This window comes from Serinus canaria, chromosome 17 (genome assembly GCF_022539315.1).
Source record: "Serinus canaria isolate serCan28SL12 chromosome 17, serCan2020, whole genome shotgun sequence".
NCBI lineage: Eukaryota > Metazoa > Chordata > Aves > Passeriformes > Fringillidae > Serinus > Serinus canaria.
In genome coordinates, this window is record NC_066330.1 from 10,664,858 (window position 1) to 10,679,772 (window position 14,915).

Genomic DNA, 14,915 nt, shown 5'->3' on the forward strand with positions numbered 1-14,915 from the left:
GAAGCAAGTTGGTTAGAAAATTAGCTTTTTCTTAGGGATAAACAAGCCAATGAGTCTGGCTCGGTGCCTCATGGTGGAGATCTGGGGTCTCCTGGCCCAGTGGAATTGCACAAGTAGTATAGGAGCAGACACGCCAGAGAGCATGTCCTGAACCTCTGTTTATATCTGCTGTCAGATGTTGAAACTGGATCTGTAACTTAGAAAGCAAATAAGAGTTGTCCAGCTGGGCAGGTTGGCTGTGAGAGGAGACTGACGAAACTTCCTGCAGGTTGGATCCACAGAACAGGGGTTCATCTTACTGCAGGATAAATGGATATATTCAGCTATGGTATACTGCCTTCAGTCCTGTGGTTTTATTGTCCCAGAACAGATTGCAGTTGTTATACATACATATATTTATAGTGGCATGCTGGCTTCTTGGCTGTTTTAAACAAACCTTTTAAAAAACTCATGGATTCTCCAGTTCCTTGACATCCCATAAAATAGCAGCGTTCCTTCTGATGGTTGTTGAAATACCACAAAAATAAGCACACTCACACACACACACATCAAACCATGATGTAGGAACTCAGTGCTCTCTAATAAATGCACGAGACTGTGAGCAGACAATGGAAACTGACCCCTCACCCAGGATCTGGGGTCTGGAACTGGTTAACTCTATGGGTTTAGTACATGCTGTCTTAGTTTACAATATAAATAGGGGTAATCAATCTGGCTAGGAATATATACTAAGAGTTCTCTTACTTCCAGGAGAAATATCTTCCCTGTAAATTGTGGTGGTGGAACAGCTGCATGCTTTATACCCCTCAGCATGGGAAGATGCTGATTTGTCCAACCTCTCCCTGTTCTGAATCATATTTACCTTCATTTAAGGCCTTGGCATTTTGGAGCAGATTTTGCTCAGCTGTCTCTGCAGACAGCACAGGTTTGACTGATGTGCTGCTGGTCCTCTGGAGGAGAAGCCCAGCTCTCCCAGCTGCACTTCCTGGGGTTGTGTGCAAGGGGAGCTGTGGGCTGCACAGGCAGCAGGATCATCCTCCAGCACTCTGGAAAACTGACAGCCCACATCAACAGAGGCAATTTCTGCCTTCAGGAGGGTGCTCTGGACCTACATGGCCTACAGAGACCTCAGCAGTTCTTTTATATGTCCTTCCTAAAACATCCTCATTCTTTGTAAACCTAATTTGGCTTAATTAGGATGGAGGCCAGATCCTGAAACTGCTGAGCTGTGCTTACCAGCCTGTCTGTGCTGCTCCGGAGCTGGTCACAGACCTTGTGGCTCCCAGACTGCTCTGAGCTCTACTCCTCCTTGCAGAGCACTTTGCTGAGAGGTGACAGAGTGGTGACAGAGAGTTTTTGCTGCCCCTATAGTGGGGGAGCATGGTGGGCACACAAGCAGTGCTCCAGAAAGAGCTGAGCGCTGCTGTGTCTGTGCTAGGCAGGAGGATGGGCATACTGACCCATGCGCTGGGCCCATCTCCTCCCTCTACTGCACGGAGCTGGGCCTGACCTACCAGCAGCGATGGTTTATCTGTGTCATCAGCCCTGGCTGTGTGTCACAGGAAGTAATGTGGCATCCTGCCTGCTCCCTCTGTTTCATGGAGCAGGGGCTTGTTTTGTCTTCTGCGTTCTGTTCTGTAAATGACTGGAGTGAATATGGCAGCAAATGTTGTCATAGCAATTAATGCGTGTAGTGCAGAGCACATGGTAAAAATAGGTCCCAATTCAATGTTGTACCCAAGACTGCTGGAAAATACGTTTCCTCTGTCAGCTACCTCAGCAGATGGGCTGAGGGGATGGATGGGCTCTCTTTTGCAGATGTAAAAAATGGGCTTGCTTTGCAGCTCTGCCAAAATACTGCTTCTGTTAAAACAATGGCCAATACTGGCTACCTCTGTCTGACCTAGAGCAGCAAGTGCATAGGGAGTGTCATCCAGGGGCTGCTCAGCATTTCTGCTCCCACTTGTGCTGGGCTTCAGCTTAGTTACTCCAGTTAAAGGCTTCAAGAGTGGGGACTGGTGTCAGTGATGGTGCAGGAATGATCTTTTCATTCCATGTGTTCCTCAAGTGCTGCATTGTAAGGAGTCAGTGATGATCCTGGTGAGGCCACCCCTGCAGAGTAGCTGTAGCTGGGCCTGGTGGGCCCTTTGGTGATGAACATTTTAGTGGGGCTGAGTGAAAATAAGATTAATTTTTGGTGCCACGAAAAAAAACCCTATAGAAGTTCTACATTTCATAGCCTTAAAATTTTTCAAACCCATTCCTTGTATTTGAAATGCAAATGTCATGTGCCTGTCACCTCTGCACACATTTGAGTATGTGTTTTTCTTCTTTTCAGACAACTGAAATACTTTCAGGAAGGTACAGTGTGAAATAATGTTTGGGGTGTTCAGACATGATCAATTCAACATGCTGAACCCTTACAGTAGTCAGGAGGATCTCTATGGAGTTGTTGGAGGCTGTTGTGGGCAGCCTTAAACGTCAGCTCACTGTGCAACTCACCCAGGAGATCAGTGATGCTCTGCTCTCCACAGCTTGGAGGAGATTCTAACACAGAGCTAGCAGTAAAAGAAGGAAAAGCCACCCAAACCTGCTGAAGAAGGCATGGACTCCAGTCCATGGGCACAAACAGCTGACAGTGGGGTCATTTCATAGTGGGGTGAAATTCAGCTCCTCTCCCAGGTCCAGTAGTGGTTGTCTCCCACCCTTCCTGGTGCTGTCCCTGTTTGGAACATCCTGCTGTGATACTTGGTTATGGCCTGATGGAACAGCAGGAGAACATGAACTTCATGTCTCCATGTCATTCCAGTCTCTTAAAGGAGAATGAATTGTCTCTTGAGAGCAGCCATGTTTTGGTGGAATCCATTACCTGAATGACTGGTGTGACTTTTGCCATCTTGCTTTTCCATGCCATTGATTGAAAGTCCACTCAGAGCAGGTGTGGACCACACCTCTGAACTTGCCACTGTGCCAGGGCCTTGTCATTGAGTGCTTGGTGAGCCCAAGGGCCCAGGACATTTCACTTCCCATGGTTGAGGTGTCTGGCCCAGCTAACTTGTGTCAGTGAAAGAACACTGGTGTGGAAGCAGATCAGTGGAGGCACAGGGCTGGCAGCTTGGGGTGAGCAGTGTTGCTGACAGGGAGGAATCCCAGCTTGGATGGTGGTAAACTGAGTGGTGATAAACTCTGCAAGTTGTTCGCTTTACATCTTTATATCACAAGGGTTTGTCACTATGGCTTGAAGGGACAACTGTGTTCAGTGTTGTTTGGGCTCACCAAGAAATTCCTCCTGGAATCTGGAAGAACCTTGTGGTTAAAGGTTTTTAACTGCTGTAAAACCCTCACTGGTGTGAGGCTCTGCAATTGAGAGCCAGTTGAGCTGGGTTTGGAGCCAGGAGGGCCTGTCCATCTGCAGAAACGCTGTGCTGGGCTTTACTGAAAAGTGTAGCTGCTGCTCAGCTCAGTTCTGGGTCTGAGGCTTCACTCGGGTATGGGGGGGGGGGAGGGCAGGCTGGGGGACCTGGGTCCTGCAAAGCCTCTGTGCCACCCCCACCTCCCCCAGGCCTCTCCTTCCTTTCCCACCCTCTGTTTGACTTGACCCTTTAGCCTTTAAGCTGGCTGGGGCAGGGACCCCGCTTGAACAATACCTTACACAACAGGAGGCTGATCCCAGGTGAGGTTTCAAGGCTTTCCTGCAAGAAAAAATGATTGCAATTATATCCCCTGCAAAAATAAATGTGCAGGGAAAAAAAAATCCCAGGCTCCAGCTGCAGTTCGTGCATCTGAACAGCCCCACATTGACAGGGGGATTATCTGCACATTCAAATAGGTTGTCTCTTGCACGTCCTGAATGCTCTGATCCTAAATAAGCAAATTACATCAACTATTCTGATGTCCTGTTTCACTTATGACCTCAGCCTGAGCACTGCAGGAGAAGAGAGATAGCTGCTTAATTTCATTGTCTGGAGATCTGATATATTTTTGGTTTTTTTTTTGCCCCCCCCTCGCCTCTCAGTTTCCAAACTACTCACCCCAGTTTTTACAAAGGTGTTAGCATGGGATTAGGAGTAGGTGGGGAGGAGCGGGGAGGAAGAGAGGAAACCACCTTTTTTTTTTTTTAAATTAAGTGCAAAAGCATTCTAACAGTTGTAGCAAATGTTTCTGGTTTTTTGTGGTTAAGGTAACGAATTTCATTGCTGCAAAGCTCATCATGTGCAAGCTGACTTACGCAGAGGGAGCCCAGGATGGAGCAATCCATTTAGCAGGGACAAAGAAAAAAGCCTTATGATGAGATGGAAACCCTGTACTTGGGGCACTTTGCGAGAACCTTTGAAGCCAGCCTGGGAACTCTGGCAATATTAGTTGATAATTAGTAATATAGATCCCTCAAGCTGTTGTTTCGATTGAAAATGTGTATGTCTCTCATGAGCCTCTGTCACACCAATCTGATCAGCAGGCTTCTTTCTTCCTTTTATGTGGGTTGCTCTGTCGGTCCAGATGATGATGAGAACTGCCAGGCATCATATTTCTCACTCAGTTGTGAGCTGAGCAGCTATTTCCTGCTCCAGCATGGCATGGAAGTGGAACCAGGGCAATTTTGCTTTGTGGTCACCTTTCCTGGCCTGAGCAACAGTCATTTCATTCATTTTAAAATACCAGCTATCCTTCCCCATGCTCAGAGAAAAACCAGTAAGATTTAAAGGCTACGTATTTCATGAGATGTTTCTGCCCCAGCAGACAGCAAGGGGTTGGCCTTGGGAGTCACTCAGGACAAAAAACATCTTCAGCTCCAGTGGGGCTGAGACATCATCAAAGAATTAAAAAATGTCAGTTCTCATAGCCCCTGGTTCAGCTTTTGAGCTGCCCTCCACTGATGCAACATCATGTCCCCATTTACTTCCTTTCAGCCCTGAAATCTCTTTGGAAAGTGCTGTGTCACCCTCTAAATGAAGAATTTAGAAGGGTCACGTGTGCTGGATTTCAATGACTTGGGAATGCTGAGAAAGAGAATATCATTTGGAAACCCTCTGTGGTTTAATAAAAGGTTCATCCATAGGATGCAATTTGTCAGCACCTACAGGTCAGGAAAACCTGTGATTAAGAGCATCTGTGGTTTCCCCAGATGTGTGAGTGAGCTGCTTACTCCTCCCCAGTCACCCAAACCCGGGCTCAGCCCGGTGCCTGCCCACGATGTGGGCTGTGATTTCTTGCTTCAGAGTGTGATTGTTCAACACAAAGGGTGAGGCCCTCTTAATCTTTTTGTTTATTCTGGGCTTGGCAATTCCGATGTAATCTGCAGCCTGTGCTGCAAAGGCTCCAGCCAGGAAGCACAGCTGGTATTATTCTGCCTCTACAGACACTGTTGAGGGAGCGAATTGCCCTCCAGAGGTACTTGTCCAGGGCTGGCTGAGTGGCTGAGAGTGCTCCTTGCCCTGGCACCGCGTCCCGCTGAGAGGGACCAGCTCTTTGTGTGGAGTGGCTCTACATGGCAGTCATTAAATACCATCAGACTCTGGGATAATTTGTCATGGCAAATTCTGCTTCTTTTCAGTCTCTGGTTGAGTTTTTTATTTGCTTACCTCTAATGGTTTATAAATGATAGTGAGAGCTCGTAGTGAGTGGTCACTGTTACTCGCAGGGGGTGGGGACACCCCGAAGCACCACAAAGATCAGGGAATGCTTTGGGTCAGAAGGGACCTTAAAGCTCATTGAGTTCTAACCCCCCTGCCAATGGCAAGTACACCTTTCACTATCTCAGGGTGCTCCAAACCTTGTCCAACCTGGCCTTAGACACTTCCAGGGTTCCAGGGGCAGCCCATTCTGTGCCAGGGCCTCCCACACACAAGGAAGAATTTTTTCCCAATATCCCATCTGTCCCTGCTCTCTGGCAGTGGGAAGCCATTCCCTGTGTCCTGTTACTCCAGGTCCCTCTCCAGCTTGTCCTTTTCCCAGGTCCCTCTCCAGCTCTCCTGGAACCCCTTTAGGTACTGGAGATTCCAGTAGACACTGAACAAGCCCCAGCTTGTGGTTGCCAGGCAGGAGGGCAGCACTCTGTCCATGATGGCTTTGCAAAATGATACGTGAGCGCACAGAGCACCAATTCTATAAAATTCCCAGCCTGAAGTTGGCTTAGTCCTGTGCTGTTGGCCACATAAAACTCAGAGTCCCCCAAAAAAGGGCTCGACTGGGCCTAATTCTCAGCAGCGAGCCCAGCCGTCGCTGCCTGGTTCCCACAGACTGTACACTTCCCTGCCAAGATTTCAGTATCTTCAGAAATTCAGTGGAGCATGAAGGTCACAGCAAGGGGAGAATGACAGACTGAGAGGTTTTTTTCCCTTTCAGCAGCTCAGAGCAGACTGTTGTCTCTCTCTCATGTTGACTGTTTTCATAGGGTTAGCGTGAAGTTTATGTTTTACACAGCCCAGTGGCAGTCAGAGCTGGGATCAGCTGTGTTTCTTCAAGGAAGACGGTCTCATGTTGCAGACTTTTCTTTCTCAGTGTCTGCAAAAGCTCGGTTTCCAGTGAAATTTCCCTTACAGATCTTTGTCTTGAGGTTCTCTTTGTGGATGTATATGAGAGACTGTACCCAAAGTTTCAGTTTGGGTATTTATTTCGGTTCTTTTATTTTCACTTGCAAAGCTGCAGGCGGAAATTAAACTTCAGCAGGGAGGGGGGGAAGCTGTTAATTTTTCACAGTGTTATGTATTCCAGTGCTCAAAATGATGATGCCAAATTAGCCATTAGAGATCAAACCTCAGCTGACAGCAAATGGTTTCTTTTGAGGAAGCCATCCTTATTCCTGGGAACCAGTTTTGTTGTCCTGTGCTAAATGCAAGAAAGGTATGAATGTGTGGTTTTTCCTGGAGGGCAACACTAGCTGGAAAAATGCTGGTTTTAGCCAGTGGAAACAGCACAAGCAAACGATTGGCAGTGAAAACAGCACTTGTATTTGGACTAGCATAGAAAAGAAGACACAATGTAGTACAGAGTAAATGTCCTTTTATGCAGCCTGTACAAGGCTTTTTCTTCCTCTCATGGGTTTGGACAGACTATGAAGTGTGTTGGTCAGCAGAGAAGCTGGTGCACTGGGAGAAAGTAATGAAGGATCAGCGGGTGACAGAGATGGAGTGACTGTAAGGAAAAGGAGGAACTCTGGAGAAGGCAGTGACACAGCTCTAACTCCCATGTGTCCTGAGGAAACTGTCCCCATGATTTCTCTCAAATGTCATGAGAAAACAAGAGATTTTTAGTTTAAGTTCTGATGCTTTCCAGTCTCCTGTGCCTCCTGAGGTCATATTTCAGTGTATTAACTGTATCAAGAAGCCAAAATTCCCATGTTTTATGCACTGTGTAGTTTCTCCTCCTTTTCAACATTGGTGTCCTTATAATGTTCTTTGTTTGTATGTCATGGTGAGAGTGCCTTGGCCACCTCCCAGTGTTTGAATGGGAGTGGGAACTTGCCAGACCAGCACAAAGATCATGGAATGCTTTGGGTGCAAGGACCTTAAAGCCCATGCAATCCCACCCCCTGCCATGTGCAGCGACACCTTCCACTGTCCCAGCCTGCTACAAGCCCTGTCCAGCCTGGCCTTGGGCACTCCCAGGGATCCAGGGGCAGCCACAGCTGCTCTGGGCACCCTGTGCCAGGGCCTGCCCACCCTCCCAGGGAACAATTCCTAATTCCCAATCTCCCATCCAGCCCTGCCCTCTGGCAGTGGGAGCCATTCCCTGTGTCCTGTCCCTCCATCTCTTGTCCCCAGTCTCTCTTCAGTTCTCCTGGAGCCCCTTCAGGCCCTGGCAGGGGCTCTGAGCTCTCCCTGGAGCCTTCTTCAGGCTGAGCACCCTCAACTCTCCCAGCCTGGCTCCAGAACAGAGGGACTCCTGCACTGTGATAACTCAGTATCAGGCCAATGTTTTCCCAGGTCCTGTTGAGAATCCTGCACAAAAACCATTGTCCGGTGGTTGCAAATGACACTAACTCCTGTAATGTGCTTTGTGGGGACTGCACAGCTCTGCAGCCATCCCTGGTCCACAGCAGTGCCAGCAGCAGACCTTTGTTCCTTCAGAGGAGAAATGTGGGATCTCCAGGCATGTTTGGAGCCTTCCTTGGAAGCACCATAGGCTGAGTTGCACCTACTTGGTTTCTATGCAGAGTTTGCCAAATCTGTAATTGCTCAGCTTCATTTATCTAAAGACCTTTATTCATTAAACTGTGTCACTTCCTATGGCATAATCAGCCTGTATCTGTTATTCATGGTATTAACTGGAGGAGGTGACTCCCTGTGCCAAAACTGTGTGTCCATGGGTCCTGGTGAGATGTGGTGCAGGACTGTCTTCAGCACCTTCTGCTGCAAAGGCATTTCCAGCTGGTGATGATGGTCAGCAACATTTGTGGAGTTCTCTGGCCTTTCCAGGAAGGAAGACCTTGTTCCCACAGGGTGCATCTGGTCTGAATGAGTGGCTGGATATAAGAGACCATTTTGTATTTGTGCAAACCCTCTCATCGAAGCACGACACAGAAACAGGGACACAAAAACCGGGAGAGCCACAGCAGTATCCTGGTCAAAACAGAGACAGAAAGCCTTGAAATGAGTTTCTCAATTCATGCATTGTGTCAGTCTTGATGAAGAGGATATTTTGCAGCTATTGCGATGAAATGTAACTAAGCCCAAAGTAGGATCTGGCTGAGCAAGCTTAGAGGGAGAAATGGCCGTGTAGGAGTTTTGGTAAAGGTGGAAAATGTAACATCCGGGGCACGCTCTTTGTGAGTCATTATCTTTTCTCTGGATAAAGAGATCTGGATTGGTTTACTTGTCCTAATTTAAGACACAGTCTGAATTGATCACCCTTTTATTCATGGAAGTGCTGGGACAGGATGCAGGTGAAAGCCTGGTTTTGTCTCATGCCCAAAACCTTCTCTATTCCCATTCCCAGCTCAACTTTTCTCTTGATGATTTCTGGGAGAGCTGCCCCTGCTGAGGCATTTTAGTGAAGTGGGAGAGGCTGATGTCTGAGATGAACACAGCCAGATTTATTTCTGTTCCTGCACATTAAAAAGCTGTCGTTAAAGGTGTCCTGCAGCCAGGAGGGTGGTCCCACAGCCCTTGTCCCCTGCCTACTTGTCCATCTCTCACGTTTGCAGCTCATGCCTGGGGAGGGGGCACATGGGCAGCCAGATGCTGAGATTGATCTGGCTGAAATGAGAGTTCCCATCCACAGCTGGATCAGTGCCTTGTAGTCACAAGGGATCTCAGGAACAAGATACATCTCAGGTGTACTGATGGTATGGACTGTCCACCTCCAGCAGCCCGATCCTGGTTGGGTGCCCTGAGGAGGTATGGGTAGACCAGTAACCTCTGCAGCTGTTGGGGTTTTAATTTGACAGTTTAACTTCACAGACTTTAAAGAAGGGGAGATCACTGAGCTTAGTCCTGGCAGGAAGAAATGAGCTGGTGGTCGGACGGAAGGAAGTTGATGACCGAGGAGTCAGAGGAGGAATATGGTTCCCTACAAACAAGGTCATGTGAATGGTGACAGCATGGAGTGATCAATGTGCAAGGATAATAGGTCCCTGGGGAGTCAGCCTGAAAGTTGAAGCCTCTCAAAATATCTGGAACATCGTGGAAAAGAAAGTTAAGAAGACATCAAGTAAAGCTGGACAACTCTTGCCCCCTGGCCTGCCTCGCTGTCCTGCTTCCCTCAGCATGGCTTTGCACACTCCAGTCTATGACTGTGCAAAGGAGTTGGGCACTCAGAAGTTGTTTGTGCTTCCCTCCGTGCAGACAGTGCCCTGCGGTGAAGGGTTGAGCCTCAGTTCTCAGGACCAAACCCACCGGCAGGCAGAAGCAGCCTCCCTCGGCCTGGCCAGCTCCGGCTGCTCGCGGCTGTGGGGCCGCTCCTCCCCCAGCGGGGCCTTCCCTGGATCAGCCGCATTTACTGGCATTTACTGGCGGGCTCAGATTACCCCAGTGAAAATAATCGGTTATGCAAAGTTACGCTGTTTAGATTGGGTTTCTTCTGTGTGGCCAGCGAGGTGTGAAAGTCAATCTGCACCGCAGCCCTGTGGGCACTTTCTCCCTGCTGGCTGCATATGATAGCTCTGGGCTTGGGCTCTGGGCTTGGCTCAAAGGGACACAAACACAGGTGGTTACAGTGGGACAGGGCTCCTGAGCTGCCCAGGGCTCCTAAACCTGGCCTGGCAGAGACAACAGGTCTCCTAAGAGGAGGGTGTGGGGTCTGGCTCTGGGGAACCCTTAGGTCACCTCGCCAGGCTGGCAAGGACAGGCCAAGGATGCTGACAGAATAGTCTTGTAATGGTTTTATCATGGAAGCACAGAATAATTAAAGTTGGAAACGTCCTCCAAGATCAAATCCAACCATTCCCCCAACCATGTCCCCAAGTGCCTCATTGACACAGCTCTTAAATCCCTCTAGGCTGGGCAGCCTGTTCCAGTGCCTGACAATTCTGTCTGATCTCTAATCTGAAACTCCCTGGCACTACTCGAGGCTGTTATCAGTGCACTTCTGTTCCCAGGCCATTATCACGGTCCATGCAGAAACTGCAGAGTAATCAGTAAATCTTCAGCATTAGGAGAAGGACTTGCTGTCACAGAAGTCTTTAATGATATTCCTCTGATGCTTTTCCTTACGATCATCTTCTTTTTCATCCCCAAGGAATCGCAGATTTGGAGTTCAAAAGCAGAAAAGCCTCTGTGGACCAACAGCCCCTCCTGCTCTCCTGCCTGCAGCCACAGTGTCCCTGTGATTCCTGCCCAGAGAGACCCAGGCTCACTCCCAGTTTGAGCTTGGTGAGGCTGTGGAGAGGCTGTGGGTGGCCAGGCTCAGGCTGGGGCCCTGAGCTGACACCCCAGTGTGCTGTTGATGTGTGGTCAGAGCAGTGGCACCTCAGTCACTGCTCCAGGGCTTGCTGGCTGCTCCTTACTGTTCATAAGCATTGGAACATCCCTGGGTCCATGAGGGAAGGTCCAAGGGCTGCTGGTTTGCCCAGGTTCTGCAGCCCCGATGGAATGGGAGAAACACAGAAAGCAGCTCATGCATATTTAAATCAGTGCCAATATATGCTGTCGCTGATCTGTGACTTACCGCAGTAACATTCATATTCAGCTTTACTGCCAAAAGCAATACTCAGCTGCTTTCTTACTCCATAATGAAAAATACCTCTTTAGGGCTTCTTTGAAGTCCCCACCCCTGAAAATCCCAGCTATATTGTCATCATTGTTACTGTTAACAGCCCCTGCCAGGCGCGGGAGCCTTTCCTGACTGATAGCTCCGCGGGGCTTTGTCCGGGGCTCCCATTCAGCGCTGCAGCTACAGCCAGTTTGAAATGGCTAATGACGGGCCTCCCAGGGGACTGCTGCCAAGCTCTCAAAGACCTCCCAGGTTTGGAAGTGGCAGGGTGTCCTTTTCCTGGGGCCAGCCGCAGAAGGAATGCACACACTCAGATTCTCCTACCTAAGCCGCATCAGTCAAGTTATTTTTTCAGTTGCAAAGAGTCATCCATGCGTACAGAGCCGGTTGCTTAGCAAGAGAGAGATAGCTGTGTCAGTAGAGGACATGGAATAAAAAGAGGAAAAAGGTTAGGTTGAAAGATCCCCACTAGCTTTATTGTGCATTATTGTGTTTTAATGTTGAAAATACCCTTTTGGAAAAATATGAAAGGCTTTGAAAACTTAAGCCAGGGTCCGTGTCAGAGACAGAACAAGATTCACCCATCCCCAGGGTGCAGTGATGGTACAGGGATGTTTATGGGTGCAATTAGGAGTGTGAATGGTCTCAGTGGACCCAGCTCCTACAAGCCATTTGCAAAGGAGAGCCAGAAAAACACTGGATGGTCCCTCAGGGTCTGTTGGAAATGGTACTGTGATGTTTCTGCCAGGATTTCATGACAGTTTTAAGTCGGTGCAGGCAGCCAGTGCAGCCGGATGGAGCCCGGCCTCCGCTTCCTGCCCCTGCCCCTCTCTCACCCCCCTCGTCCCAGCACAAGTGCACATTTAACTGCAGGGCCGCAGGATGAGGGAACTGATCCCAGCTGAAACGGGCCTGTCAAAACCAGATGGTTAATTTTATCCCAGCTCAGCTCCCCAGTCTGGCTCTCTCCGCAGCTGCCCAGATGTGCAGGGAGGGGAGGGGGGAGGAGGGCTCTGTCTGTGCTGGGTCAGCACAGGCTTGTTCTGGCCGGAGCGCTGTGAGCCCAGAGCTCAGGGTGCTCCGGCCAGCCCCAGCCTCCAGTGCCCGGCCCTGGCCGAGCAGGGACAGTGTGGCCAGTGCCTGCAGGGCTCTCAGGGAACCCCCCCGGCTCCAGCACTGCCTGCCCCTGGCTCAGGGCATGAAGGCCCAGCCTTGGGGCTGGAGGATCAGCCCTGCCCTGGTGATACCCATTCATTTTGGACCCTCCTGGCAGTTCAAAATCTGATTAGCTGACATTTGAGCTGCAGCTCGGAGTTAGGTGGGTGCTTATTCCTGTGTCCAGACACCCCAGTGCATGGAGCAACGTGGAGCTCATGCCCCTTGCCGCAGCTCTGCCATGTCTGAGCACAGCTCGTAGCTTCCGAGGGTGCACCAGTATTCCGAGTGAAAAGGGCTCTTCGTGCTTCGCAAATGAATTTGCCACAGAATATGTAAGAATTGGTTCATTGCTTGCACTTCTGCTGCCAAATGCAACTAAATCTTTCCTCCCGCTAATGGAATCCAAATTAATGTGTTTTTTTATAATTTTTTTTTAATTGAGGGGAAAGCTGCCCTCTTAGCAGGTGATGCTGTGCCTTTAACTGGGATGCTGCTGTATAAGCAGTTGAAGCATCATTTAGCCTGAATTAAAAACTCGATGCATGTTTCTGAAGAGAGGAAACTGGTGGTGGATGATTTACTTGGAATGCCCTACAGCAACGGGGTTATAAGTGAGGAGGGGAAACACCAAGAGAACTGAGATCTGAACGAGAGGAAATGCACGAAGCCTCAAAGTGACCTTATGCAAATTCCTAATGATGAGACTTAATTGAACTCATTTTTTTCCAGAGGTTGTAAAGATCAAAATAACAATAGCCTTGAAATGCAAAGATCTCTGGATAATGCACATGAATGTATAGTTGCATATAGCCAAAAACTGCCCTGGGTGGGTGTGATCAGCCTCCCTGGAAGTGGGGTACCAGACCCAGATCCCAGACCCAGACTTGCTCCGGAGCATCGGGGCTGCTCTGGGGGCCAAAGTGTTTCTTTGGGTTTCATCCTCCCTCCCACCCGGTGGGACACTGCCTCTGGAAAAATGTTTATTTAAAGATTCGTGTTTCTGTGCTGGGCCCCGGGAAGCCTGGGTGGCCTGGGTGCCTGGTAGCCTGGCAGGCCCTGGGAAGCAAGTGGTGGTGGCTGGAGGAGCCACTTGTGAAATGAGCTGCTGTGCTCAGCCCAGCCTGTGGGGTCAGTGCCCCATCCCACAGACACAACAACCCCAGTGGGGAGAAGCAGAGCCACCCCCAGGGGTCGCTGGCCGTGCCCTGCTGGCAGGGTTGGTTCTTGATGGGAAGTAACGTGGGCACTTGTTCAGTGTGGCAGTGTCAGAAACTGATCCAGAGACTGTCAAGACCAAATTCCTGTGCTGTTCCTGGAGCTCAGATTATTTTCCTCTGTGCTTGCATTCAGCTCTAGGATTCATTCCCTGGATGGAGACTTTTCACAAGTGCATATAGAGTTAGAACAAAGGGAAATGGCCTTAAGCTGAAGGAGGGCAGAGTTAGATGGGATATGAGGATGAAATTCTTTTCTGTGAGGGTGGGGAGGCCCTGGCACAGGGTGCCCAGAGTAGCTGCCTCTGGATCCCCAGGCCAGGTTGGACGGGGCTGGGAGCAGCCTGGGACTCTGGAAGATGTCCCTGCCCATGGCAAGGGGTGGGACTGGATGAGCTTTAAAGTCCTTTCCCACCCAAACCAGTCTGGGATTATGTGATTCTCCTCCTTCATTTTAATGCATACATGAGGAAGTATTGATCTGGGGAGAAAAAGCATATTAGGCACAGCTGTGAAAAATTCTCATCCCTGAATCTGGTGCTTAAATTCTCTGAGCTCCTGTTTCCGAGGACTTGCAGAGTGAGGCACACACATGCACTTTTTATCTGTGAAATACTGGCTGCCAAATTCTTCTGAATTTCATTCAAAGTACCAGATTAATTGATTTATTTAGATTCACAAGCAGCAGTAGAGAGCAGGAGGCTCTGACCCAGTGAATAATGGCGGATGTGGCTGTGAACAGCAGCTAATGAAGATGAAAAACTCCCCTGTCCGGAGGAATCCAAACACAGCCTTACAGATGAGGCTGCTGGCCCAAGTGCAGCTGTTTGTCTTTGCAGTAATCCGAAGCCGTTGCAGAGCCCTGAGAAGAGGAGGGGACAGTGACTGTGTGTGTAGCAAGGTCAGTCGTGTGTGCAGTTTCCCGGGCAGAGGTGAGTCTGTGGCAAGGCGGTGCCACCGTGGCCGGGCCCCCGCGGGCACAGCCAGGCTCCCCGGCCCCATCAGCCCGAGCAGAGCGAGACACTCAGCACCTTCCCTTTGGAGGGAAGCTGGAAAATCTTCTCTGTATTTAAAGTTCCCATGACTGCAGTTTGAATTTGGCACACGGTTGGCCACGGGGTTATCTGAGGTCATGTACTCAAATAGTTGTAGATAAAGCAAGGGCCTGTTTGGATTGGAAGTCTCCAGAGGGCTTTTCCTCTGTGTGCGGGTAACAATATTGCAGAAGGACAGCAGCCAAAGTAAAGACTCAGCTCCGTATGCAGTAGCTCAGAAAAGTAAAATGAGCAATGGAAAAAAAAAAAGAAAAAAAATGTAAAAAAGCCTGTTTTCATTACGTTATTTTCTGAACTTGCCATTGAGATGGAGGAGTTCCAGCCAAGGAGAGGGAGTCCT

General features: G+C 49.4%; 1 protein-coding gene across 18 annotated transcripts in view; it reads left to right on the top strand.

Moving 5' to 3' along the window:
• EXD3 (exonuclease 3'-5' domain containing 3) overlaps nucleotides 1–14,915 on the top strand; it is a 250,288-nt gene that overhangs the window by 134,467 nt on the left and 100,906 nt on the right. The gene's annotated exons all lie outside the window — the stretch shown is intronic.